This window comes from Taudactylus pleione, unplaced genomic scaffold (assembly GCF_031769625.1).
Source record: "Taudactylus pleione unplaced genomic scaffold, aTauple2 ptg000296l, whole genome shotgun sequence".
Lineage (NCBI taxonomy): Eukaryota > Metazoa > Chordata > Amphibia > Anura > Myobatrachidae > Taudactylus > Taudactylus pleione.
Window position 1 is genome coordinate 10,554,709 of NW_028284698.1, and position 13,078 is coordinate 10,567,786.

The 13,078-nt window shown below is 45.5% G+C and overlaps 1 protein-coding gene across 1 annotated transcript in view; it reads left to right on the forward strand.

The window, feature by feature from the left end:
• Nucleotides 1-352: 352 nt before the first annotated feature.
• Nucleotides 353-13,078, forward strand: part of LOC148511711 (protein kinase C delta type-like) — a 32,806-nt gene continuing 20,080 nt past the window's right edge. Inside the window, exon 1 of the mRNA XM_088482917.1 lies at nt 353-384. The gene's annotated coding sequence lies outside the window, so the exon portion shown is untranslated. The remainder of the gene's footprint in view (nt 385-13,078) is intronic.

Below are 13,078 nucleotides of genomic sequence, written 5' to 3' on the forward strand. Positions count from 1 at the left end.
TAATCTGCACCTACTGTATTTGAATAGCAAAAAACCCGCACCTGCAGGAAAATCCTTGTAGGTGCGTTTTTTTGCTATTCTCGCACCCAATTGAATATGCCCCTATGAATAGTATTAATTAATATTATTACTGCACTTGGCACTCAGTAGGTAGTAGGATACAGGAATAGAAATCTTCATGTCACTTGGATGCCCAGGTCTTTATGTGATTTTTTGCTATAATAAACCCCTCAGTTAATGATCTATAATATATGGTAGATGTTGACATGTTCTTTTATGTCTCCATTAGGAACCAGCAGTGCTCAGTCATCCTGCCATAGAGCCTCTGAAACCATCCAGAGAGTTACATTTTACCACCAGTTAGGCCAGGGTAGTTTTGGAAAGGTAAGCAATGAAGTTCCAATAGTCACAGGGGAGTTACTGTATGTCTGAGTTTGGATGCTATTAGAAATGAGCAAAGCTGCAGCACAATTCCATTCAATCTGTCAGTTTTGATTTTGCATACACATTCCATGTAATGATATTCTACAGGTCACGCATGCGCACAAGCTCCCCGACGTCTGGCGGAAGGAGCTGGACAGGGGTGGAGGGATCCAAAAGGATCCCTCTTCGCAAACCAGACCTAATTCCTATAGGGAATTGGCGGGTTGCGATGCCGGAGCATTCGCCATCTGAAAAAAGGTGAATGATCCCGCAGTCAAGCTCCAAATATATAATATTTTCGGAGCTTGATTAATTCTGTCCCTGTACTAGTGTATGGGGACAGCGGGCCATTCCGTGAGAGGAAGGTAAGTAGGAGATATCTGCAATATCTCCTGCTTAACCTGCTTGATGAATGGCCTGATAACTTAATTTTTACAATTGCAGATAAAAATGTGCATTCTCACCTGCTTTTGTGAAAATTAAGTGATGATGACTAGGCCACTTAATATTTTCCCTGATTTTAAAGAATTGATTCACCTGATCCTAAAGAAATAAATCTTCCCTGTGACTAATAATTAGGTTTTACCGCCACTGAAGAAAAAAATGCTGCTCCCATTATATATAGTTATCTAACATCTTTATTCTTTCTTGGTCTGATCAAATTCAGGGGAGGGTGGTAATCCATAGGGGAAGGAATAAAAACACATGGGGGCAAATTCAATTAGTCACGGGTTGAGTCGCGCGATCTGTTTCCACTGGTAAAGTGGTCGCAGTTATTTAATTACAAACCCACGAGCAGCAATGAAGTTAATGCTTATTTATGTTTGCGCCCCCCAGAGGTGTGAGCAGGAATGAGCATCATTTGTGGTGTCTGGGCTGCTCTTGGTTCTGTAATTGAATAGCTCTGGGTACTATACCTGGGGAGCAGACCACTAATGGAATGAATGGTTCTACTCTATGGAGCACCCGACTACAGGGGCTTAGCTATAGTGGGTGCATGGGGTGCTAATTCTATGGGGTCTGGAGGCTTAGGGGGCCAGCCACCCCTGCACCCAGCTAATATTGGCCTCAGTGCTGAACAGTGCAGTAAGAACAGCTGACACAGTATTGAATACAGATATGGACAGTCTATAATATACTCACCATCAGGGCCGGCAACAGAAATCATGGGGCCCGGGACACACATTTTTTTAGGGGACCCCATCCCAGGATGCCTGGCAGGTACAGGCTAGCCACCTGAGAGTGTGCCTTACCTAAATGTAGTTTCTCTGGGGAACCTCTGAGCCACAGTGTCCCTCCATGCCCCACACTTACCTATTTCTATGTCTACCTGCCGCAGAATCTCTGCTTGGGTGTCTTCTCTTTGGGTCAGCTCCACTCCTCAGCTCCCCATGTGCTGGATCCTCTCTTTCCTCTCGGTGCTGGCTTCTCTCCGCCGGCTACTTGATTCTCGATGTACTTAACCTAAGCAGCATGGGGACTGGTATTAGCTCCTTTGCATAAGCATATTATATACAGTCAGGTCCATAAATATTGGGACATTGACAGAATTTTCCGATTTTGGCCTCTATTCACCACCACAATGGTTTTGAAATGAAACAAACAAGATGTGCTTTAACTGCAGACTTTCAGATTTAATTTGAGGGTAATTACATCCAAATCGGGTGAACGGTGTAGGAATTACAACAGTTTCAATATGTGCCTCCCACTTTTAAAGGGGCCAAAAGTAATGGGACTATCAACTCAAAAGCTATTTCATGGACAGGTGTGGGCTATTCCCTCATTATTTCATTATCAATTAAGCAGGTAAAAGGTCTGGAGTTGATTCTAGGTGTGACATTTGCATTTGGAATCAGTTGCTGTCAACTCTCAATATGAGATCCAAAGAGCTGTCACTATCAGTGAAGCAAGCCATCATTAGGCTGAAAAATCAAAACAAACCCATCAGAGAGATAGCAAAAACATTAGGTGTGGCCAAATCAACTGTTTGGAACATTCTTAAAAAGAAAGAACGCACCGGAGAGCTCAGCAACACCAAAAGACCCGGAAGACCACGGAAAACATCAGTGGTGGATGACCCCTTCACAACAGTTGGCCAAATAAAGAACACTCTCCACGAGGTAGATGTATATGTGTCAAAGTCAAGAATCAAGAGAAGACATCACAAGAGTGAATATAGAAGGTTCACCACAAGATGTAAACAATTGGTGAGCCACAAAAACAAGAAGACCAGATTAGAGTTTGCCAAACAACATCTAAAAAAGCCATTACAGTTCTGGAACAACATCCTATGGACAGATGAGACAAAGATCAACTTGTACCAGAGTGATGGGAAGAGAAGAGAAGGAAAGGAACTGCTCATGATCCTAAATATACCACCTCATCAGTGAAGCATGGTGGTGGTAGTGTCATGGCGTGGGCATGTATGGCTGCCAATGGAACTGGTTCCCTTGTATTTATTGATGATGTGACTGCTGACAAAAGCAGCAGAATGAATTCTGAAGTGTTTTGGGAAATATTATATGCTCATATTCAGTCAAATGCTTCAGAACTCATTGGACGGCGCTTCACAGTGCAGATGGACAATGACCCGAAGCATACTGCAAAAGCAACCAAAGAGTTTTTTAAGGCTAGAAAGTGGAATGTTATGCAATGGCCAAGTCAATCCCCTGACCTGAATCCGATTGAGCATGCATTTCACTTGATGAAGACATAACTGAAGGGAAAATGCCACAAGAACAAGCAGGAACTGAATACATTTGCAGCAGAGGCCTGGCAGAGCATCACCAGGGATGAAACCCAGCGTCTGGTGATGTCTATGCGTTCAAGCTATAATTGCCTGCAAAGGATTTGCAACAAAGTATTAAAAAGTGAAAGTTAGATTTAGGATTGTTTAGTTTGTCCCTTACTTTTGGCCCCTTAAAAAGTGGGAGGCACATATAGAAACCGTTGTAATTCCTACACCGTTCACCTGATTTGGATGTAATTACCCTCAAATTAAATCTGAAAGTCTGCAGTTAAATCACATCTTGTTTGTTTCATTTCAAAATCATTGTGGTGGCGAATAGAGACCAAAATATGAAAATTCTGTCAATGTCCCAATATTTATGGACCTGACTGTATATATATATATATATATATATATATATATTACACATAAGCTCCCCATCCCAGACTGTGCTTCCATATACTAATGTGCTCCCCCATCTAACACTATAATCTCTCATAGCTCATCCCTCAATGTGCTCCCCTATCCCCATCCCACACCGTCTTCACATCCCACACTGTGCTCTCCTATCCCACACTGTGCTCTCCTATCCCCCACCCCACACTGTGCTCTCCTATCCCCCACTGTACTCTCCCATTTCCCGCTCCAAACTGTGCTCTCCTATCCCCCACTGTGCACTCCCATTCCCCGCCCCACACAGTGCTCTCCTATCCCCCACTGTGCTCTCCCATTCCCCACCCCACACTATACTCTCCCATTCCCCAAGCCCACACTGTGCTCTCCTGAGCCCCTCTATGCTCTCCCATTCCCCGCCCCACACTGTGCTTTCCTATCCCCCACGGTGCTCTCCCACCCCACTGTGCTCTCCCTATCGGAAGTGGATAGATTCCAGTATTTGTACTTTGATGTCATCAGTTACTGTCCAACGTCATTCCTTGCTATCTACGTGGACATAGGGGGGAATATAAACCTGTGGCGAGCGAAGTGAGCCACCGTACCCGAAGTGTGGTGCTATCCCATCCTACACTGTGCTCTCCCATCCCCCCTCTCACACTGTGCTCTCCCATCCCCCCTCTCACACTGTGCTCTCCCATCCCCCCTCTCACACTGTGCTCTCCCATCCCCCACTATGCTTCCCAACCCTATCCCACGTTTTGTGTTCTCCCCTCCCCCTAGGCTGCACTTACCTGCTGGAGCTTCCTGTCTATCTTCTGCAGTGCTGAGTCCAGACTGCTGCTGCTGCTGTGTGGGACTGGAGACAGTGTAGAGGCAGAGCACTGGGGTGGGGGCTGCCTAATAACTGCTTCTTTCTCTCAGCCAGTGATCTGAGGAGACAGTTCAGCTTACATCAGACTCCTCAGATCACTGGCTGGTAGATACAAGCAGTCATTAGGCAGCAGCCCCGTCCCCAGCCCCAGCTTGGCCAGCAGTGAGTGACTCAGGCCGGGCCGGTCCTGCTGCAAATGTGTATGTAGTATGCGGCCGGCAGCAGGTAATTAGGAAGATGGCACCGTTCCCCCCCTGGCCCTGCTCAGTGCTCACCACTGGATTTGCTGCTGCACTGATCAGCACAGCCTGCACCCTGCTGATCACTGCAGCAGAACAGGCAGCGGTACACTTCGGGGCCCCCTAGGACCTCGGGGCCCTGTACACCAGTACCCCTGGACCCTCCCTGTTGCCAGGCCTACTCACCATGAGGGATACAGTCAGTATCCCGGTGGGCGCGATGCCGACACTGATATTACCACCTCCGCCTTCCTGTCATTTATCACAATCCCAGTGATGACAAGGTAAGTAGCGGGGTGGGGGGGAGGGTTAGGCACTAAGGTGGGAGGGTTAGGGTGCGGGGAGGAAGGGATTAGGTTCAGTTACTAGGGGGGGAGGTTAGGGTTAGGCACCAAAGAGGGAGGGTTAGGGTAGCGAGTGTCTGTATGCTAGCCCTGTCTGGATGCCGGTGTCAGGATTCTGACAGCCGGGATCCCGACTGACGGCATCCCATGCCGATTCCCACCATGATACTAGTATAATCAATACTTTATATTGTATACATTAGCTCATATAAGATATGAAGAACACTAAGCAAGGCGCTAATCCATCAATAGAATAATTACATACTTTATAGCTGCAAACACCTGTGAGCCTGTGAGCTCACAAAAAGGCTAGAAACTTGTTACTACAAAATATATAGAAATTATGTTACGCTAATTACATCCCATTAATTAAACCATACATACACTGGGCATAGCAAAAATATATAGAGATCAAGATGCCAATTAAAAAAAATAAATCATTTATATCAAATAAAATAAATCACAATAAATGACTACAAATAAAAGACACTGTATATAATACTCACTAAATCATACCATACACCATGGTGGATCATACTTTGCCGATATATGAAAAGTGATTAAATGCCACTATATTTAATAGCTTGTCTTAAATGTCCACAAAGGAACCATCAACAAATTTATTGAAGCAGTCGGTCCAATAAATATCTCACCAGAACAGATCCTAAAAGGTGAGTATATTATGTTCCCTCACTTTCAGACCTCCAGGTCTATAGCGGTGTTAGCCATATCACTCTGCGGCATTGCCATGGATATACACCCAGCATCAATGTTATTGTTCACGCTTGGCTGAAATAGGAGCTCTGAGGGCAGTAACTGTAACAGCCCCACAAATCGCTATAAGGAGCGCATCCAGCGTTTCTGGCAAACCACCGCTTTGATGCAATTATTTGCCCCGGCAGCAATATAAGAATCGGCTATTGATGATCGCTCCTCAGGTAAGTATCCGAGAATTTGGCGTTTCACTTCTGTATTGGAGGCTTTATCAAAGAGCATATTTGTAGTAATTTATTGTGATTTATTTTAATTGATATAAATGATTTGTTAATTATTTTAATTGGTACTACAATGAGGCATACAACTGCCTCTGAGAGGGGTGGCAGTCGGGAAGCCGACAGTCCAAATGCCGACCGTTGGCATCCCGACTGTCTAATCCCGACAGGGGTCTAATGACAAGCGCAGAAATCCCGACGCCTGTCAATTTACCTACGCCGGGAGCCCGACGCCCAGCATGCCGATCGAAGGTAAGCTGGACAGCAGGCACGGACAGCCACGGGGGGAGAGGGTTAGGTTAGCGGCTCCCGGGAGGATTTAGGGTTAGGCACCCCCCTGGGAGGATTAGGCTAGGGGAAGGGGGAGTTAGGGTCAGGCACCGCCAGGGGGAGGTTAGGGTTAGACACCCCCCTAGAAGACTTAGGTTTAGGCTGCAGGGAAGGAAGGGTTAGATTTAGGCATTTATAGGGGGGGTTAGGGTTAGGCACCCCTAAGGGAGGGTTAGCTTGGCAAATAGAGAAAATACTTATCTGTCGGGATCTTCACTGCCGGTCTTCTGCTGTTGGGATTAGAACCGCCAGATATGCGTCCAACGGTATTCCATACCGATTAGTCTGAGAGATGTAAGACCAAAGGCTGTCAATTTAAGCCTAAGGGACATTAAACCACGAGTGTTTTGAGTGTTGACAGTTTAATAACGTGTTGGATATTGCTCCTTTAAGTTTAGCTGGTCTTATGCAGCCAATGAATGTTTCATGGGGAGTGGGCTAAGAGTATATAATGGGGTGATGTATGTAAATCTGCCACTTTGTTAGTTATTTTTCCAGGACAGGGAAGTATAATGTGATGTATAAATCTCCTTTGCTTTTCTTTCTCCTGTTCTCTCCCCTCCTGCTATTCTTTTATTCTCTTCCCCTATACTTTCATTCTATTCCCTTATTCTTTCATGCTTTCCCTCAATCTTCTATCCCACTGTTGACTCCTTCCTGGTCTCTCTCTCTCTCCTTCCCAATGTCCCCCATCGCTTCTCTGTGTCACTGCCCGCTGTATGTGGGGCTAACACAGCGGCCTCCCGTGCTGCCCATCACTCTCCTTCCTCTCCCCTGCAGGCCGCCGCTCTTATCGCGGAAAGGGCCTGAGGCAAGTAGGGCAGGGCCGCAGCTATGGCCGCGGCTGTCAGCCTTGCCCTTTTATATTTGCTGTACGGAGGCGGCCGGCGGTATCCGCCGCCTCCAATCGTGCCTCCACGTGGTGCTCGGCGTGGCCGTGCGCCTTAGCACAGCTGAGGCCGGAAGCTGTGCAGTGCCCGACTGTGCAGTGAGACGGAGCGCGGCTCAGCATGTTGCCGCTGGCTCCGTCTCTATAGTTTTTAACCAGCGGCAGGTAGTGGTGGCTGCCCCGCTGATTGATTCAATGAGCAGCCTGCGGGCCTGCGATTAGGGCCGCGATGGGGGCGTGGCTTTGCCCCGAGTGCGGCCGCCATTTTAATACTGGGGGGCTGCTGCTGCCTGCTCTAGGTGTGGCAGGATGCCCTCCCAGGTAACCAGTGTGCCCTATTAGTGCCCCATATAGTAAGGGGCCATACAAATTAGGATCCCCTTAGTAGTGTTACCTATTAACTAACTGGCAAAACTTCAGTCCCTGTTGATCTTTTAACATATGTCACTAGGAGATCTGGAAAACATGCAATGAATATAGTGGTGCAGCATGTAGTAAATAAATTGCAAAGCCAGTAATGAATAATGTGGTGCGCCGACTAGGAGATCTGAAAAACATGTAATGAATGTAGTGATGCAGCAAGTAGTAAATAACTTGGAAAGACAGTAATGAATATAGTTGTGCACCGACAGGGTGATCTGGAAAACATTAACTGTCCGGGGTGCAATGATATAGCCCATCTATAGGATTAATTATTAATACTGAATAATCAATAATCAATAATAATCAATAATCAAGTACAAAAAGAGACCAATCTGTACGTCTATGTCCAGGGCAGTGCACGGTTTCTTTTTCTGCCCTCCACCAGATTCCCCAACTTGCTCAGTTGATCGGTAATGGAGCCCGCATATAAAATAAAAGGATTCAGCTCAGACCGGATGGCTCTACTTTTACATATAATTACTGTGTCTGCTTGTACTGGTTGTATAGGCCAGAATTATTTAATTCCGTACATTCATATGTCTGTTATAGCTGGTTTTCAGTGCTGATTATGCCCGCTTACTGGTAACATGTGAAAAATCAGGCATTTGAAAGTCCATCTGTAGAAATTCCGCGTTTGCTTCTGAGCCCTGTCCCCTTTACAGACAAGGGCTGTTAGGTTTGTCCAAGCGGGAGGCACAGGCAGGCCCCTCCTGTGTGTGTATATATATATATATATATATATATATTGCAGAGGTCACGTGTATGACCAGTAGCGGTGGGCTCTCCACTACCGCAGTACGCAATTACGCCAGCAGTTATTTAGTCTCCTAGGCATAGAGCTAGGCAGTCCTGGCTCCGCTGACCAGGAGAGCTAACTGGTCGGCTGCCCAACACTGCTTCAGTTGTTACCAGAGTTGGGACCATGGCGCCCGGGAAAAGTGTAGTGCCCCACCACTCCCTGCACACACACTCCCTGTACCTAACTGAGCTAGTGTGGTATGGCAGCCTGCGGGGGAATACTGGAGTGTGGAGATGAAACAGCAAACAGTGGCAGTTTTTTTCTGCTGGGCATTGAGGTTCTATTGGTGTAATAGAACGCTTTAGTGATGCACTATCTGACATTAATGGGTAGCTGCTTTGACACTGCCTTATTTATTTATAGCACCTAGGATCTGACTTTTATCTACTTTGAATCATTGTTATCAGTCAATAGAGGAGATTGTATGATATATTCTGAGCACTTAACTTAAATTTACAGAATACATGTTCTACAGTGAGATCCCACAGGGTGCACAGATTATTACTACAATTACTGCCCCAAGCAGCTGTCACTGGAGTGGAAACTCCTATAGGAAGCTCCATTCTCAGCTATGCTCCTACTTCGCAAATATACATTGCACCTATATTAATGTGAGTACTACTAATTATGTTCTGTCTACCACCATTATTTCAGGTCTCCTAAAATATCTGTAACTTATTTAGGGTATAGTGCAAACTAGCCAAGATAAAACAGGCGGCCGTCATACTAGGTAGCGCCCCATGCATTCCGGAACCCTGGGTGGCGCCCTCTGTCCATTTCATGCTCCTCTGTACCCATCTTTGCCACTCCCCTGGTTTGTTACACCCACGCCGGATGGATTGTCTCCCGTGGCTGCGGCGCACCCCTGCACGCCCTCTGACCCAGCTGCTACTATTGCTACCCTCCATACGCTGTCATCTCGGGCCAGCGTTTTTTGACCCTTTGCTAGCATCCCAGTCTTCCACGCCTGGGTCATCAATTGATCAGTCATCAGCAGTTGCTGCTTCCCCATTGCTTCCTCATGTTCAGATGCAGCTGGGCCCATTTCTTGGCCAGCGCTTGTTGCACCGGGGGGTTGGGGCTTGGGCGCCGGGTGAGGCGGCCTAATGCTCCCATTATAATTGGCAGGCGGGTTATTTCATTATATTTACAGGGTGCTAACCGAAACCCGCCCTCAGTTATATCCCCATAGGGAAGTGGCTGAGTACTCCTGCAGTAACACTCAGCTCCAATTTTACTGACACTGCTGTTGCGATTGTTTTTTTTTTGGCTTACCTCAAAGGTTCGTGGTGTGCTTCACCTTGGCCGTTCACGTGGGTTGCGTAGGGCTTCAGTAAGAGTATGCTGTTGCTTTGGCTGTGCCCCATTGTGGTTGCTTTAGAACTCTTGGGGGACCACTTGGGTAATGTGAGTATGATCTTGTTGCAACAACCTAGGCGTGGTGCATGCGCTTGACCTCGGCGTTCATCCTCTCTTCCGGTTGTTCGTTTGCTAGAATTAATTGTTCTGGTTGCCTTCTGCGTAATGTCCATTTTGTTGCCAGTATTGTGCCTGGTATACAGTTTGGGATTGCGTGTACCCTGTTGCAGTTAAAGTATTTAGCCCCTCAGGCCGTTTTGGCCGGTGACCCGTGTCCTCCTTATGTTTGGCAGTTCAGCATGCCGGCATTTTAGGAATTAGCTTGGAGGGCCATTGCGCTGTTAGTAGGTGGGTTGGCTGGAATGGGAGCGTTTTTTTCTGTTTTTCGGTGGCTCAGGCATGTAAGAGCTTGCAGAGTCATGCTGAAATTTATTTGCAAGGGCGCTCGCTCACTGTAGTATGGCTTAATTTGAAGGCGTGTCTTTTTTCTCTGCGTTGTATGACGGGCCTGGCCCCTTCAGGTCCTTAATAATTTTGGGGGCCTGCAGGGGTTGGTCCAGGTCGACCCCTAAAACGAATGACTGCAGGTGTTCCATTGATCTGTCCATGTTGATTGCTTTCCTTGCTGGCTGCGGTCCCTTCAGTTTGTTTTATTTTCAGCTTTGTATGCTTGCTGTTTTAATTAGTTTTTTTGCCATGACGCTTCATGTAGCGTTTCTGTGGGCTGCAAATTAGTTGCCCCCTTTAAAAGGGCTGACCCACCACTCACTATTGGGGATGTAATTTATATGCCTGGAAGAAATGCTAGGCCTTATACAGCGCTCCACTGTGGACCAGGCTGGTAGAAGGCGCTGGCTTCACTTCAACCATATCCCATTCCTGCAGTATGTCCGGTGGCGCTGGTGCGCGCTTTTGAGCAGATGCATTACGATGGGATGGGGCATGGTTGATGCACAAGGATGTATCCCGGTTACGAAATACCAGTTTTATCATGTTTTGCAGCGTTGTTTGGCTTTTTTCAGAGCTCAAGCCGGGCAAGTTCGGTACTCACTCATTTGGAATAAGTGCTGCTTCATCTGCGGCTTCTGCTGGCTTATCCCATGGGGATATCCAATCCCTTGGTCGGTGTCGTTCTGCTGCATTCCGTCATTCTATTCATCCGGGTTTAGCTATTTTGCTCCAACGTAGCTCACCGGAGGCCTAACGACTCGCCGATCTACTGCTGGAGTCTATGAGGAATTTTTTATTTCCTCCCGGGGGCCCAATTGGCTTCTGAATTATATGATATGGCGTGATGGTTAGTTTACTCCGTTTTTTTTTTTAGTTTTTTTGCCTCAAGTCTGGTTAGCTACGTTGTTCCCCTCCCCCTTCCCCCATCTTTATTATGTTTCCATGTCTTGTCGGTATGGTGTGTCTATGGTTCGACTGCTTTCTTTGTGTTTTTTCTTTCTGTATTCTAAGGTGCTGCATCTGTCCTGGAATAACCATATCCACTCAGGTTATGCTATGTGTACATATGAACGCCATTCAAAGCAGTGTTATAATTATGTTTGAAATAATACTGACAGAATGGCATTTGGTTTAAATAACTATTGTAATAGATTTAATGAATGATAATATATAGATATCCAGGATACTACCATATATTTCAGAAAAATATTGGAAACACCGATTTTGGGCCAAGACACTAGTTTAATTACACGTTTTTCTTACCTATATAACACTTTCATTTCTTTTACTATTTCACGGACTTATATTTTCTATACATATTTTCAAGACACACAGAAACAAGCAGTCTAGCGCTGAAATTAATATATAATGAAACACACAGTTGTTTTATAAAAAGAGCACAAGACTGCAGCTTCAAATATCACGACAGGCTGTACTCTACCTGTCAATATGATCAACAACTAATACTAATAGAACAATGAAGCGCAATCAAATATTTATTGATAATCATATAAAATTGTATGATAAAAATATCACAATGGGAAAAAAATGCCTCCCCTAGACAAATGATAACTTTGAATCAAAAGATGGATATTGGTTAGACAAAAAAATAAATGTTTTAAAAATATGACAACTGAACTTATTTAATATATAAAATTCAGACTCAAGAAAGATCAAATATTGAATACAAAAAATCCAGAATTATTGAGGTAAGATATTTGATAATATCTGTAGATGCGGATAATGAATAGACCAGAATATCCGAAGTATAAACAGCTTAGTTAGTTTGTTGCAATGAACTGTAAGATAGCGAATATCTCTGAATTGTTTCAATGTAGCTAGCTCTTATTTGCGCTATCTTTGCTTCAGTCCCATAATAAGTCAATACATATATATTATAAACATAATCCCCCAGGAGGGTAGGATACTGCACAATCAGTCCATATAGAAAAGGTATACTGTTTACCAAGACGTGGTGCACTCACGTTTGAAACGAATACCGGGTTTTCCTCTTTGTGTTATCCAGAGGTATGTATACTTGTATTTTTTGCAGCAGCAATAGCCGATGAAAGTGTCAGGTGGACTGAACCTGCATAAAGTGCCGGGTCTATCTCCTCTATCCTCCGGAGGCCTGCACACCTGTAGTTTCCACGGCGGCAATGTATCAGACACCTGTATGTCTGTATTCTTCGCAGCGGCAATGTGCAATACGGAAGTCGGGTTGAATGAGCCGGCACAACAACGGACAGTGTGATCACACGGGCAGTATATAGCTTACTGCCGTCTATTCTTCTACGTGTTTCTCCGCCTGTATAGAGATCAGAGGCTTCATCAGGAAGTGAATAGACTAATCAAAGTTATAATTAACTCTGTGCATCAATTGCAGACAATTTTTCCTCTCTACCCTTCATTGGGAATGATTTAAGTCAGCAAATTGCATTGTATTTGCGCTCTATTGTCATTAGATCCATTTGATAGATAACAGATGCCCTGCCTTACTGCCAGTTGTGTGTTCTTTCATTGTCCGCAGGAGTGTGTGGAGGAATGTTGGTTCTGGTCTGGTTGGATGTGGCTAGGAGGAAGGTAAAATACTGTACTGGTGAGATACATGTTGGAGAATGATGGTGGTGTAGTGGAGAATGCTGGTGGTATGGTGGAAAATGGTGGTGGTGTAGTGGAGAATGGTGGTGGTATAGTGGAGAATGATGGTGGTGTAGTGGAGAATGATGGTGGTGTAGTGGAGAATGGTGGTGGTATGGTGGAGAATGGTGGTGGTATAGTGGGGAATGGTGGTGGTATAGTGGAGCTTGTGTTTATTCAATTTCGCTATGCACA